The following is a 16,513-nucleotide window of genomic DNA, read 5'->3' on the forward strand; positions in this document are numbered from 1 at the left end:
TATGGAGGGTACTAGCTCTCTAGCAGGTGTCATAGGCCTTCTCCAAATCGAAAAACACGGCGACAGTCTGGGATTTCTGCAGAAAACCATTCATGACATGGGTGGGCAAAATAATGAGATGGTCAACTGCAGTATGCCGTGTTGAAAGCCACACCGTGCATTCATCAAAAATTGTGAGACTTGAGCCACCATATCATCCGGGCATGAATCATATGTCCCAACACCTTGCGAACACACTGGTAAGAGAGATGGAGTGGTAGCTAGAAGGAAGAGTGTGTGTGTGTGTGTGTGTGTGTGTGTGTGTGTGTGTGTGCAGATGCAATCGAACTGCAGTATTGATCATCTAGACATTGTTGAACTACAGACAACATGCCCTGGATTCCTCTTGTTGACAGCAGAAGAAAGCCGATACTTCTGTAGGACCTCATGGAGCAGGATCCTCTTGCCTCTGTGCCCTGTAGCAGCGAGTTTTTGCAGACTGGCACTCGGCAGCTGCCAAGGTGACACCCCTTTGTATTGTCCTCATCGTGACTGTCCTCCAATGCAACTTTTGCAGCCTTTGATCCAACAAAGAGGATTTATAACTGCTTTTAGAATCGCAGCTTCTACTTGTACTCTGCCTTCAGGAAACAAAATTGCATCCTCACGACTGCTTTGAGCTTTCGCATTTCTTCCTGGTCTGTTTTGACCTTCTGTTCGAGGTTGGCATTCTGTCTCATGGGGAAGTCATGCTGCTCATATGGGATGACATTCATAGTCAACCCATCCATCTCCCTGACTACCAGTCATCAAGCTGTTGCAGTTTGTCTTTTCCTTCCTCACTTGAGTTTTTCCCTTTCTACCATTTACATCCCACCGTCATTCGATGTCACCAGGTTCGATTTCCTCCAGCTTATTGGACAGCTTCCTCGCCGATTTCTGCTGCTTGGGGACTTTAATGCACACCATCCCATTTGGGGCTCTTCCAGAACCTATCCGAGAGGTGCCCTCTTTGCTGCCATTCTTAATCAACTTAACCTTTTCTTCTTTAACACAGAAGCACCCATGTTGCTTTCAGACTCGTCACACACCTATTCCCATTTGGACCTTTCCTTCTTCACTGCCCGTCCTGCACATCATCTTGAACGGTCCGTTCTTTCTGACACCTACTCGAGCGACCATTTCCTGTGTGCTATCCATTTGCTGACTCCTACCCCACCTCCGTGCACATCGAAATGGCAGCACACTAAGGCTGACTGGAGACTTTACTCCTCCCTGGCGACCTTCAACGAACACGATTTCCGCAGTTGTCATGACCAGGTGGAATTTCTTACAAACATTATCCTTACCATCGCAGAACATTCCATTCCTCACACTTCCTCTTTACCATGCTGTGTCCCAGTCCTTTGGTGGACTGAAGCCTGCAGCGATGCAATTCGCATTCTTCGGGATAACCAAAAAGGTAGCTGAACTTCATTCACTAGTTCTTTTAACAGTTTCACCCCCCTTCTACCATCGTGTGCACCAACCTCCGACGGTTCTCTGGAAACAAGATCCATTCCCCAATTTTCGGCCTGACAGTAGCAGACAATATCATCGTGTACCCTATTGCTATCTCCAACACCTTGGGTCGCCATTTTGCAGAAATTTTGAGCTCCTCCCACTATCGTCCTGCCTACCTCTATTGGAAATGAGCAGAGAAGACTCGGGCAATACCCTTCTCTTCTCAGAATCGTGAGTGTTACTGTGCTGCCTTTACTATGAGGAAGCTAGATCACGCTCTCACTTCATCTCAATCCTCCGCCCTGGACCAGACACTGTTAACTTTCAAATGTTGCAGCACCTTTCTCTTGTGGGCAAGCACTTTTTGCTTAATACGTACAACCGGACCTGGGTAGAGGGCATGTTTTCCAGCCACTGTCGTGAAGCAACTGTCATACCCACACCTAAGCCCGGTAAGGACAAACAACTTCCTTCTGGCTATCACCCAATTTGTTTACCCATGTCATGAATGGTTTTCTGTGGAAATCCCAGACTGGCTGTGTTTTTCAATTTGGAGAAAGCCTATGACATTTGTTGGAGGACTAGTATTGTTTGTACTCTCTACACATGGGACCAACTGCCCCATCTCCTTGAGGAACTTTTAAAAGACGAGTTTTCGAAGTACGTATGGGGTCTGCCTCCTCGGACACCTTTATCAAGGAAAATGGTGTACCTCATGGTTCTGTCCTGAGTGTCGTCGTCTTTGCTGTCGCCATTAACACTACAATGGCCTGTCTCCTGCTGGGCATCTCCGGCTCTCTTTTTGTTGATAATTTTGCTATCTACTGCTGCTCTCCATGAACCTGTCTCATTGAGTGGTGTCTTCAGCAATGTCTCGATCATCTTTACTCACGGAGCATCGACAGTGGCTTTCGTTTTTCTACTTACAAAAACATTTGTATGAATTTCTGGCAGCACAGCTGGTTTCTCCCACCATTTCTACATCTTGGGCCTGTTGCTCTTCCATTCATTGAAACTACAAAATTCCTGAGGCTCCTGCTTTATACAAAACTATCTTGGTCCTCCCACTTCATGCTCCCTGCAGCTTTTTCGATGGGTGTGAACCATTCACCATCTTGGCTTCGTGCGGCAGTCCATCTTCACCTTGACCTTCATTCACTTTCTAAAGACACTGCACCAGGCTAGGTCTATTGCCTTCAGTTTCACGACCTATGCATGGAATTTTGCAATAGTATCTTTGTGTACACTGATGGCTCTTTGACTGACTGTGGGGTCGGGTGTGCCTTCAACGTCAACCAACATTTTTTGGTACTGACTTCTGGCACATTGCTCAGTATTTACAGCAGAGCTCTTCACCCTGTATCAGATCATGGAGTACATCTGGTGACATACTCTTTTCAACTGTGTCACTGCTCAGACTCTCTCAGCACCCTTCAAAGCCTCTGTGCACTGTAGACTGTCCATCCCTTAATGCACCGGTTCCAGGAAAGCTTCCACTTGCTCACTTTTTATGGAGCCACTGTGATGTTTATGTGGGTTCCAGGTCATATCGGTCCAAGAGGTTGGTGACACTGCTGCCAAAGCTGCATTCCTCGTACTTCAGCCCAATAATTCTTGCATTCCCTCTGATGATCTCTTGTAGCTTTCTGTCAGGAGGTGGTGTCACTTTGGCATCGCCACTGGTCCTCCATTCATAGGAATAAGCTCTTGGTTATTAAGCCTCTCCCAGTGGCTTGGACAACCTCCTCTCAGTCCTCCTGCGGCGAGGAGGTCATTTTAACTAGGTTGCATATTGGGCACTGCCTTTTTAGCCATCACCATTTGTTAAGTGGTGCTCCCCCACTACTTTGTGCACATTGCACCCAACTTTTAACTGTCTGCCGTTTCCTGAGGGAATGCCCTTTTTTTTTACCGTTTACATTCCCGTTTGGGTTTGCCACCTGAGTTATTGGCCGTTTTAGTGAACAATGCGTGGGCTGTCGACCGTGTTTTACTTTTTATCAGTTGTAGCAATATGGTGAAGGCCATTTAATTTTTAGTTCTGGGCCTCAATTTCCCTATTGCGTAGTTCGTAGACCTTTCTCCACGTCCCTGTTTATAGCTGTCCTCTCTTCTGTCATTAAACGTTGACATGTAATCATTTTTAACTCCTCTCTTTATCTTTGTGTTTCACAGTTTTGGCATGGACACATATGACCCTAGTTGTTTTTGCGCCCTAAAACAAAATGGGGGAGAAATACAAAGCTCTTACATTCTTTTGTCAACTTATGTCCTTACCTCCCCTTGAGACCTCAAAATTTGTCGGGGAAAAATTCTAAAATGTGTCTGTGGAATCAGAGAAATATCAGGGAATTTCACTTGGAGAAACTTGCGGCAACCCTGATTTCAGGTTTTTATATATGGAAATTATTTTTGCTTCTAGTATTGCAGTTCTGAATTGCTGAGTTCATCTTAAACTAACTCTTGTTATTAATCACAAATACCATTAGGGAATATAACTTCTACAGGCATGTAAGTGTGAGAATCCATGGGTCCCTGAAGAAGCTTTTTCAAGATGTAGAATAAATATTTTTTCTGCTTAGCTGAAGTACCTCAGAAGATTATGCCATATGAGTAAACTGAGTGAAAGTGTGTTAGCAATCCTTTGTCCAGTTTCATACAGTAAGAGATTTCTAAGAACAAAATGGGCGGAACTAGCTCCTCGGTTAACTGACCCACATGTTGGTCTCACACGTGAGTGGTATCTGCATACCCAGGAACTTAGAACACGGGAGCCTAATTGCCCATTTATCCCTACTTTTGATATTCATATCTGTAAGTCGCTTTTATTTCTTTAGAACTGCACAATACAAGTTTTTAGGCATTAAGCTGGTACCTGTGGATCAGTACAAGCCTGTTCTGTTATTCTCCTGGATGTTTCTGGTATGGATGAGTTTTGATCTTGCATCAATAAGTTTGTGACAGTGCAAAACATTAGAGTTTTTCCAAAGCCCTCCAGTGCCCCAAGTAAATCATTTTTGTGGAATTGGCAGCAAACACTGTGTGCCACACCATATTTTATGTTCTCCCTTTTTGAGTTTAATCTTATTCCTGTCTTATCATTTGTTAATGTGACCTTCCATTTTCTGTAGTTAAAGTACAACTCAATCCATGCAAGGGGAAGACTTTTAATGCCATACTATTTTAGCTTCCCCTCACAAAATTACACTCCTGGAAATTGAAATAAGAACACCATGAATTCATTGTCCCAGGAAGGGGAAACTTTATTGACACATTCCTGGGGTCAGATACATCACATGATCACACTGACAGAACCACAGACACATAGACACAGGCAACAGAGCATGCACAATGTCGGCACTAGTACAGTGTATATCCACGTTTCGCAGCAATGCAGGCTGCTATTCTCCCATGGAGACGATCGTAGAGATGCTGGATGTAGTCCTGTGGAATGGCTTGCCATGCCATTTCCACCTGGCGCCTCAGTTGGATCAGCGTTCGTGCTGGACGTGCAGACCGCGTGAGACGACGCTTCATCCAGTCCCAAACATGCTCAATGGGGGACAGATCCGGAGATCTTGCTGGCCAGGGTAGTTGACTTACACCTTCTAGAGCACGTTGGGTGGCACGGGATACATGCGGACGTGCATTGTCCTGTTGGAACAGCAAGTTCCCTTGCCGGTCTAGGAATGGTAGAACGATGGGTTCGATGGCGGTTTGGATGTACCGTGCACTATTCAGTGTCCCCTCGATGATCACCAGTGGTGTACGGCCAGTGTAGGATATCGCTCCCCACACCATGATGCTGGGTGTTGGCCCTGTGTGCCTCGGTCGTATGCAGTCCTGATTGTGGCGCTCACCTGCACGGCGCCAAACACGCATACGACCATCATTGGCACCAAGGCAGAAGCGACTCTCATCGCTGAAGACGACGCGTCTCCATTCGTCCCTCCATTCACGCCTGTCGCGACACCACTGGAGGCGGGCTGCACGATGTTGGGGCGTGAGCGGAAGACGGCCTAACGGTGTGTGGGACCGTAGCCCAGCTTCATGGAGACGGTTGCGAATGGTCCTCGCCGATACCCCAGGAGCAACAGTGTCCCTAATTTGCTGGGAAGTGGCGGTGCAGTCCCCTACGGCACTGCGTAGGATCCTACGGTCTTGGCGTGCATCTGTGCATCGCTGCGGTCCGGTCCCAGGTCGACGGGCACGTGCACCTTCCGCCTACCACTGGCGACAACATCGATGTACTGTGGAGACCTCACGCCCCACGTGTTGAGCAATTCGGCGGTACGTCCACCCGGCCTCCCGCATGCCCACTATACGCCCTCGCTCAAAGTCCGTCAACTGCACATACGGTTCACGTCCATGCTGTCACGGCATGCTACCAGTGTTAAAGACTGCGATGGAGCTCCGTATGCCACGGCAAACTGGCTGACACTGACGGCGGCGGTGCACAAATGCTGCGCAGCTAGCGCCATTTGACGGCCAACACCGCGGTTCCTGGTGTGTCCGCTGTGCCGTGCGTGTGATCATTGCTTGTACAGCCCTCTCGCAGTGTCCGGAGCAAGTATGGTGGGTGTGACACACCGGTGTCAATGTGTTCTTTTTTCCATTTCCAGGAGTGTATTTAATCTAAACAGTCAAAGGCTTTGGCAAGATGACAGAGGGGATAATTTCCACTATTTAATTCTACTGGTATTGAATTTGTGAGATATTATGTTGGATTCTCAGTATAGAAGCCTTTACAGAAGTCAAACTGTGTTGTTAAAAAGTTATTCTCTGAATGGTGGTTCACCATTCTAAGTGGATTTAGGTTGAAATACTATGCAGAGATGAAGAGGCTTACAAAGGCTGGTGAGATGCACCAAAGCAGTAGTTGGATGAAGACCACAACAGCAGACTTCAACTCAGTTTATTGATGGAAATCCAGCTCTTGCCGAAATTAGCTCTCTCTCTCTCTCTCTCTCTCTCTCTCTCTCTCTCTCTCTCTCTGACACACACACACACACACACACACACACACACACACACACACACACACACTCTTCCTTCTAGCTACCACTCCATCTCTCTTACCAGTGTGTTCGCAAGGTGATGGGACATATGATTCATGCCCGGATGATATGGTGGCTCGAGTCTCACAATTTTTGATGAATGCACAGTGTGGCTTTCAACACGGCATACTGCAGTTGACCGTCTCATTATTTTGCCCACCCATGTCATGAATGGTTTTCTGCAGAAATCCCAGACTGTCGCCGTGTTTTTCGATTTGGAGAAGGCCTATGACACCTGCTAGAGAGCTAGTACCCTCCATACTCTTCACATGTGGGGCTTCCGTGACCACCTAACCTGTTTCCTTCAGACATTTTTAAAAGACCGAGTTTTCGAGGTGCATGAAGGGTCTGCCTAGTTGGACACCTTTATCCAGGAAAATGGTGTGTCTCAGGTTTCCATTCTGAGTGTCATTCTCTTTGCTATCGCCATTAACCCTATAATGGCATGTCTCCCACTGGGCATCTCCGGCTCCCTTTTTTTTGATGATTTTGCCTTCTATTGCAGTTCTCTGTGAACCTGTCTCACTTAGTGGCATCTTCAGCAATGCCTTGATTGTCTTTACTCCTGGAGCATCGACAATGGCTTTCACTTTTCCACTGACAAAACTGTCTGTATGAATCCCACGAACGCTGACTGCAAATTTGTATGTCCGTCTGGTTATTTGACCTGTTGTGCTGCCATTCGCAAACAGCATTCCTGGAGGTGTTTTCCTACAGGATAACACTTGCTCACATACTGCTGTTGTAAGCCAACATGCTATAGTGTGTCAACATATTGCCTTGGCTTGCTCGATAACCAGCTCTACCTCCAATCGAGCACATATTGGACATCATCTGATGACAGCTTCAGCGCATCCACAAACATCATTAACTGTCCTTATATTGGCCAACAAAGTGCAACAGGCATGGAACTCCATTCCACAAACTGACACATGACACGTGTACTACAGCGTACCAGAATTTACATTTACATTTGCTGTGGCTTATCTCACACTTACATTGATCCCTGATCCTGCAACATTAATCACTTTACATATGTTGTCTCAACAAATATATTCCTGGTATTTCATTACTCTACATTAATTATTTTTTGGTGTTGCAAATTTTTCCGTCAGTGTACCTGGCCTTTCTTTAACCATCCCTGGTGCAATGCAGAATTTTCTTCCCAGTAGCGAGAAAATGCTGTTATTCCAATTTTGAAATCAGATAAATTGCCTCTTCAAACGGACAGCTGTCATCCAGATTGTTTACTCAGTGTCCTGCAAGTTACTTGAACATATGGTTAGTCGAAGGCTGTATTGTGTCCTTGAATCCCCGGGTCTTTTGGCTTCTATCCAGTGTGCTTTTCGCCAAGGGCGCTCTACTGAAGATAATTTAGTCCACTTGAAGTGTGTTATCTGAACAGCTTTTGCTCAGCATCAGTTCCTTGTTGCAGTTTTCATTGATCTGCATATATATCTTATGATACCACATGGTGCCATAACGTCCTTGCCACCTTAAAGGAGTGGGGCCTCCATGGTCCACTCATGATTTTTATCCAGAACTTTCTTCCATGTCACACTTTTTGGGTACAGGTTGGTGCCTCCTGTAGCATCCCCGTCTGCATTAGAAGGGGCTTGCACAAGGTTCTGTTTTGAGTGCCGCTCTCCTTTATGTGGCTATCAATGATCTGGCGGCAGCTGCATGACATATGGTGTCCCCATCTTTTTTGTTCGTCCGCGACGGCTATTGCTGGAGGCAGAATGCAGGGAGCAATACACTAAGCACAATCCTGCGCTTTCACTCATAGCATCCATTTTTTGGCTGCCATGACCTACGTTATGCATTTCTGCCATTGTGTTTTTTAGGACCGGTCTTTTATGCCTAGTTGACCTGGCTTCCCCGTCTTTGTCAACTAAAGCAGACATGTAGGTCGCACCTGAATGCTCTTCTATGCCTCAGCGACACCGACCGCGGTGTGGTCCACTCTAGTTTGGTATGGCTGAATGCAGCATTGGTGCAGTCACACCTAGATTACAGGAATCTCTCATATGACTTTTTATCAGCTACGACATTACGCCTGGATTCGATACACTATTGCGGGGTAAGACCGGTAACAGGTGCCTTTGGACTAGGCAGCAGTTCCACTATTGTGGGTTCTGCACCATCAAAAATTGATGGCAGCTGCTCGCCCATAGTACCCTAACTGTCATCTCCTCTTTCCAGATACGAGATTTACCTCCGAAAACGGCAACACAGGTCTGGGGTTACGATCACCAAGTTTGAGCCTTGGTCCAGCACACAGTTTTAATCTGCCAGGAAGTTTCATATCAGTGCACGCTATGCTGCAGAGTGAAAGTCTCATTCTAGAAAACTCTTCAACTGTAATTCCCTTTACATATTGGCTATTTTCTTCACATATGGGGGACATGGTCTCATCTGAGAAGTGAAAGCAAGCCTGTAAAAGAAAGGGGGGTGGGGGCAGTTCTCAATTCTTGAGCAGTGACACTCTTTTTTTTTTTTTTTTTAAAAAAAAAAAATATCCTTTGTAATTTGGGTGAGTTTATGTTCAATCCTTGCACCCAATTTACTCTTTCATCTACCTACTTTTTTTCTCGTCTAGCAGAACGATATTTATGACCGTTGCTTAATACCTGTTTGTATCACTTACACTGCTGGTATTTATGAATTCTTTAGCATTTGACTCTGGAAAGACCATTTTTCTTTATAGTGAGGTCTTGCCAACAGCAAATTTTCTGGATGGAAAGTTGCCAATCTGCTCATATACTTTAAAATTTAAAAGTAAATCTAGCAATGCTAGAATGTATACAAAATACTGATATACCCATTATCAAGTTGTTGTTTAAAGATTCGCGACTTTTAAAACTTACGTAGATTATCTTTTTCATGATAGAACTTTACATAAGAAGTTATTAAGAACATTGTGAATATCACATGATGAACAATTGAATGACTAAAGCAGTGTTATCAACCCTCATTCATTGACACATGTAATAAATTCATCGAGGCAGTGAAGTCCAGAGCTGTTGTAAAAATTTCTGAAATTAAAAGTATATATTACCTAATGAAGGTAGTATTTTGGGGTGAAAGAGCACAATAATTATTATTTTTGGAATGTAATAATTCACTATGGCTTCATTTTAATTCTAATAAGTTTCACACTGTAATGAAACATTGTCTAAATGCCTCTCTCTCTCTCTCTCTCTCTCTCTCTCTCTCTCTCTCTCTCTCTCTCTCTCTCTCTCATTTGTTATAACTTACCGCTGTTATTTTGTATTTGTATTGCAGTCATTACATTAAAATTGGCTATATCGATTCTGCAATTTATACTATTATGTTATTGCTAAGAATTGATTTAAAGAATAAACGTATATATTTATTTATAAGATTTTGTAAATTTATACCACTGGAACTCTTTCAAAATATTTGATTGCGTAATACTGCCAATAAATACAATGACTTTCTTTCTTCTGTTTATGATTGTAATAGATGTTGGACACGTTGATTCCAAGTATGTTATACAGAAACGCAGTGATTTTTTACAAAAGGCAAAACTATGTGTTCGAAGAATTGTGGAGAGGAGGGTACGTGATGTATTTTAAGTAGGTTATAAAGAGTGACTATAACAACAAAAACAATATATTATTTATAAAATTATTTAATTGAATAGATAAAAAATCTACTCACCAAGTGGCAGCAGAACATACACATAAAAGACTGTTATGATTGGCAAGCTTTCGGAGCCAGTGGCTCCTCCAGACAGAAGCATTGAAGGGGAAGAAAGAAGGGTAAAGGAAAAGGCCTGGAGAGTTCCAGGAAAAGGTGTAGATTTTGGGAAAGTCACCCAGAACTGCAGATCAGGCGAAAAATAGAAACGACACATGTCATATACCAGCTATTATGTAAACACTGTTCAGCTTTCTACATCTGCATGACTACCACCAAATTATTAGTTACAATAAATGGGCATAGGCATAGTGTATATACTGGAAACTCACAATATCCTGTTGCAGGGCATGCTCTACAACATGGCATACGTGACCTCGACACTTGTTTCACCACACATGCCACCTGGATTCTTCCGCCAGACACCAGTTTCTCAGAACTCCGCAGGTGGGAACTAGCACTACAACGTGTCCTTGGTTCTCACCACCCACCTCGCTTTAATTTACGTTAATTTCTGCTGTCTCAGCCTTTCTTCACTGCAATTACTCTTTGCTTCACTCCGTTTTAGCTTTCTACATCTTTCATTGTCTTTCCCGTCTAATTTCACTACCCCCTTCCGCAGCTGTTGTATACAATACGCTTAGCTTCTCACTCTTATTAACTCATGTACAGTTTTAGTAGTAATCTCTGTCTTGCATATTACCCTGTCTTCCACCTTTAAGCTCTCAGGTTTCCGAATCTTGCCCGATGCAGTCCCCAACAATTAGTCTTTCCTTCTCATCCTGTACGGTAAGTCACCCATGACCCACGGTTCTGGGTAACTTTCCCAAAATCTACCCCTTTTCTTAGACCTCTCCAGTCCTTTTCCTTCACCCTTCTTGCTTCCCCTGCAACCCTTTAGCCTGAAGGAGGAGTCACTGGCTCCAAACGCTTGCCTATCACAACAGTCTTTTATGTGTGTGTTCTGCCACTGCTTGGCGAGTAGATTTTTTATCTATCCAATTAAATAATTTTATAAAGAGTATCTGTGTGTGATGTTTTTATTGGTATACAACTTGTTATAAACAAAACTTATTTTTACCATTTAATATGTTTCCAGATATTTACCAGTGGGAAAGATGAAATTGGGTTGATTGTACTTGGTTCTGACAAGACACAGACTCTACTTGATTACCCAAATGTGAGTGTGGAATTTCCTCTTGCACTGCCTACATGGCAGATGATACCCTTTGTGGAGAAATCTTTACATGAAAGAGAAATAAAAACAGATTGGATAGATGGTGTTGTTGTTGGCATGCAAGTCTTGAAAGATGAGCTAGAGTAAGTATTTAAAGCTGTCTGTTTCATGACATTCCTGGAACATGTTCCAGAATGTGTGTTACACAAATCACAGCGACATAGTTGTGACTTTATAAATTTGAATCAATATGTTTTTGTAATGAAAAGGAAACAGAAGGCACAATACCTGCAGAAATAGGAAATTTTTTTGTGTGATTTTACTGTATGAATGTTTTTTACAGTTTTTCAGCTCAATAATTAAGGAGGTATTGATACAAGGCTTTGCCAAAAATCAATCTGTCACCTACAATTCTAGCCCTGTCACTGGCATTCCCTATCCCCACAACATGACTGGGCCACCATGAAAGCAGCCACATCATTGTCAAATTCACTGAAACTACTGCATAGCAATTTACTTGAGTATGGCTGCTGTTGTGGTCTTCAGTTTGGTTTAAGCACTGCGTCAATACCTTCTCTTCATAGCACTCGGAGGTCGCGATCTGCGACTGTTTTTACAAATGGCAAGAGAACTTTTCCTCTAGTTGCTTGTTTTTCAGTGAAAGATGCAAATATTTTAGAATGTAGTGCCTTATGTATATCTGTTAGAATAGCCACAAGGTCTGAAAGTTATTTTCAAATGATTGAGCTCTTCTACAGAGTATTGAAATTCACAGATTCTTCCAACCTGGTCCACCAATGTCTTACATACTCCTCTTCCTCCATGGATTGTTTCCAGCATTTGGAGATGAAACATTAGGCAGCAAAACGTGCCTTATAACCAAAATCTAATGAACATATAATTAAATTAACCAAAGATGTAATGTTGCACTCTCAGGTAAGACTGATCTTGAATGCAAAGCCTAAGTGGAAATTAAATGTACGCTGCAACATTCATCACACTTTTTGTTATTGAAATTATTCACAGTGCCATAGGGAGAACTGAGTTTATGTGTTTTGTAGAGTCAGATACACGCTGTGGTGCAGGGTGCTGTCCGTTATTCTCCTGACTATGATGTGCAGGAATGGTAGTCTTCCTTCTTCTTTGGTCTCCATAGTGAATTTGATTTTGTGGCGTGTGGAGTTCAGATGTACAAAGAAGTCAAGAAGTTTGTCTCTTCCATGAGGCCAGATGACAAGTGTGTTATCCACATAACAGAAGAAGAAGAAGAGGAAGAAGAAGAAGGATTTCCATTTGGATGACATCAGGGCCTCTTCCTCGAAGTGCACCGTAAATATATTCACAATCTCTGGTCAGAGTGGGCTGCCTATTGTGACTCCATCTGTTTGCGGGAGGGGGGTGTGCCACGAGTCAGTGAAGTGGGAAAGCTGACCAAGTAATATGTGTGACGTGTCATACCTCGACCGATATTGAGAACAGAATAAAAAATTCAGAGGCATTACTTTTCAGCACTCCCATGCATATTCTGTATGCAAGATAAGCTTATGGAGCAGGTTTCTCATTCAGAAATTCTATTTCGGTGTTGATTGTTTACACGAAGACCGTGTTAAGCATAATGGAAGAAGGAGAAATGTTTATCAGCATTCCAGATTTGGCAGTGGCAGGCTCATGGTCTGCTGAGACTCTGGTTTATTGTTTCACTATATTGCTGCTTGCATTGCTCAGAATCTCATTTTGTGCGAACATAGAATTGGTAGGTTCAGGAGGGCCATGCTAAATGCCTTGCAGGGCCTCAGTAGTGCCACCCAACTAGCACCTGAGAGGGCAGACAAGTGTTTGCTCATGCGTACGTGATCCTGCAGTGAAGTTGTGTACATTTAGTCAGGAAGTGGGCTTGTATACAGTGAGACAAGTATCCACACAGACAATGTGATGGCATCTGGAGCAGCACAGACTGTCAAGCCCTTAATGCAGCTCTAGAGAGAGGTGAACTGACAGTGGTGCAACTAACAACAATGCCAGACACAGGAATGGCACTGTGTCATCGTATCAGATGAGTCTCGGTTCTGTAACATCGTCACAATTGATGTACTTGTGTGTGGAGGCTCTGATGCCAACAGACCTGGCCAGATTGTACCTGTCATTCCCATGCGGGTCCAGCATGTGATGTGATGGTATGGGGTGCAACTGGATACATGTCACAACCTCTGGTTCACATAGCCAGTAATTTGGACAGCAGCCATTGCATTTGTGTTTTGTTAAGGCCTATCGCTGTGCCGCATTTTCAAGGGCTCCGTGATGTTATCTTTTAACAAGATAATGCAAGACTACACATCACCTGAGCTGTACTGAGCTACCTCGATACAGAGAGTGTTCCACTGTTGCCATATCCAGCATTTTCTTCAAACCTGTCACCTGTGGAGAACATCTGTTCACAGGATGCCAAGAGATGGGTATGCCACCAGTCGCCAGCCACCAGTCGCCAACCACTACAGTTGATGAACTCTGACATATGACATACAGTTGAGTAGCATGAATTAATGTACCCATGGCTGTAATCCAACCTCGATTTGATATCCAGTGTGATGAGAGCTGTTCTGCTGTTCCAGTTTCAATACTGAAATTCATATATTATTTTTATGCTATCCTTACCAGATTGGACTGTGGTGTCATACAGCATAAAATACCTTACAACATGTTGAATCAGTGATGAGAAGTGTAGAACAGCCAGCAGGGGAAAGATGTTGGCAATGCGACAGCTTTTATGTAGAACAGCAGTACAGTGTTTTACAGTGCATAATGCTTCCTCAGATTGAGAACAAAATGTGCGGTTTGCTGTCATCCATTTTCACAAACATAGCCTTGAAAAATAATGTTGACATTACTGTGCATTTCACTCTGAGGCATATTGCACTCTGAGAATGTTCATCGAATTCAGTTACTTTGTATTATATTTCAGTAACAGTGACATAATAGCAAATTGGACTGTATGAGTTTTTATGGATTTTTTTTCCAGAGACACACTACCATTTCTTCAGATTTATTTTATTTGGGTATAAATCCTTTCCAGCATATATGCTGTACACAAAATGTTGAACATAAAATATAGCTATCTGCTGATTTAACATCTTGCTGAGTATACCAGTACAATGTTTTGTTGTAACAAATAGTTCAATGTATTTTACACACTTATAAACTTATTTATACAGTTATAGTAATTTATACCATTACATTAATGTTGTACCTTAATGTTCTGGAAGATGATATTATAAGGAACCTCATACTTTTCCTGGATGATAGAGTTGTCTATAATGAATTATTGCCTGAAAAAGATCTGTACAAATTTGAGTCAGATCATAACATTTCAAATTGGTCCAAAGATGGGCAACTGAGTTTAAGTTTTCAGAAATGTAAATTGGAGCACATCACAAAACAAATAAAAGACAGTATTGTATGACTACATTATCAAATAATCACAGTTTTAATTGGTCAACTCATACAAATATCTGGATGAAATGAAATGGTGACATAGACTCACTTGTAGGCAAAGCAGAATGCAGACTTCAATTCGTTGGTAAGATACTGGAAAATGCAATCAGTCGATAGAGGACATTGCTTACAAAATACTTGTGTGGCCCATTCTAGAATATTGCTTAAGTATGACCCATAACAAATAAGGGTAATGGCAGACATTGAATGTATACAAAATAGTGTAGCATGAATGATCATAGATTTATTTGATGCATGGGAGAGCATCAAGAAGCTACTAAAAATTGGAAATGCCAGACAAGTGAAGATAGACGCCAAATATATGACAAAACCCAACTTATGAAATTTCAGGAACATGTATTAAGCGAGGTATTTAGGGATTATACAATAACCGCATATGTATCGCTCCTATAGGGGCCATGAAGGCAAGATTAATTACAGCATGCACAGAACCATTTAAAGAATCATTCTTCCCACACTCCACATGAGCACTGAATGGGGAAAAACCATAATGTGTGGTACAACAATGTACTTTGTCGGACAAACCCACAGTGGTTTATACAGTGTGCATGGAGACATGGAATCAGTTGACAGTAGTGGTAATGGTTCATATTGATTCCCATTTCTCTGTTTCAGTAGGTGATCTTATGCCTCTAATTATTTTTTCATTGCTATCTTAACTTGCATTCTTCAATTCAGTTTATTAACCCTTCTTATCTCTTTGTATTAGGGCAAATGTACAGTTAACTTTTAAGGAATTTGTATTTTCAATTTATCAACTGGAGTTTTGTTTCATATGCAGCAGAAATGTTACAAATTATTTGTTTCAGTTTGTTTAGAATAATTTGCTGTTTCACAGGTGCCCTGAAAAAAATAAAAGATCGCGAAAGTGTCTTAATGACAACCGATGGCCTCATATTGACAAGACAGCTGGTTGCCTTACAGAGGGCAGGGCTTGACGGTCTGAACATCTGCTTAGACACCCTGCAGTCCCAATGCTACAACCAGATCACGAGGAGGAAAGGCTGGGAGCGTGCCATGGCTGGCATAGATCTAGCCTTGCAACTTGAATACGACCCTGTGAAGGTATTACTAGTGCAGCTGTCATCGCATGCAGACTTTCATAAGCAAGAGATATAAATCTGTTGTTAAGAATATCAATACAAGAATCACCATTTTAAAGCAGTACGCCCTCGCCCTCGACTCCATCCCCGCTCCCACCCTCACCCCTGTCTCCACACTGCAGCTGAAAGTGAAGGAAGGTATATTAAGACAGAAGAAGTAAATTTTAGCTGAAGATGCTAACAGTTTCGTAGTTTATACAACATAAAAAAGTATGCCTTGCAAGTTTACCAATTAAATATCTTATATTTTCCTCCCAAGAGAGTCTTATGAGACTCAAGATCTTTACAGTTTCTCTTTTTTTCTTTTGTGTCTTTAGTTTAAAATAAGTTTCCTCTATTGTGGTGTTGTTTTGAAAAAAATACTCAATTGTTTGGAAAAATTATTCTTAATTCTGTAGTCACACTTTTGTTGTGTCTAAGTACTACTGGTTTCAGTAGCGAGTACCAGCATCAGTTCATCTTATTATCAAAAATTTCTTTGCAAAATAAAAGCTGACCACTGTGGCCGAGCGGTTCTA

This window comes from Schistocerca americana, chromosome 7 (genome assembly GCF_021461395.2).
Source record: "Schistocerca americana isolate TAMUIC-IGC-003095 chromosome 7, iqSchAmer2.1, whole genome shotgun sequence".
NCBI classification, from domain to species: domain Eukaryota; kingdom Metazoa; phylum Arthropoda; class Insecta; order Orthoptera; family Acrididae; genus Schistocerca; species Schistocerca americana.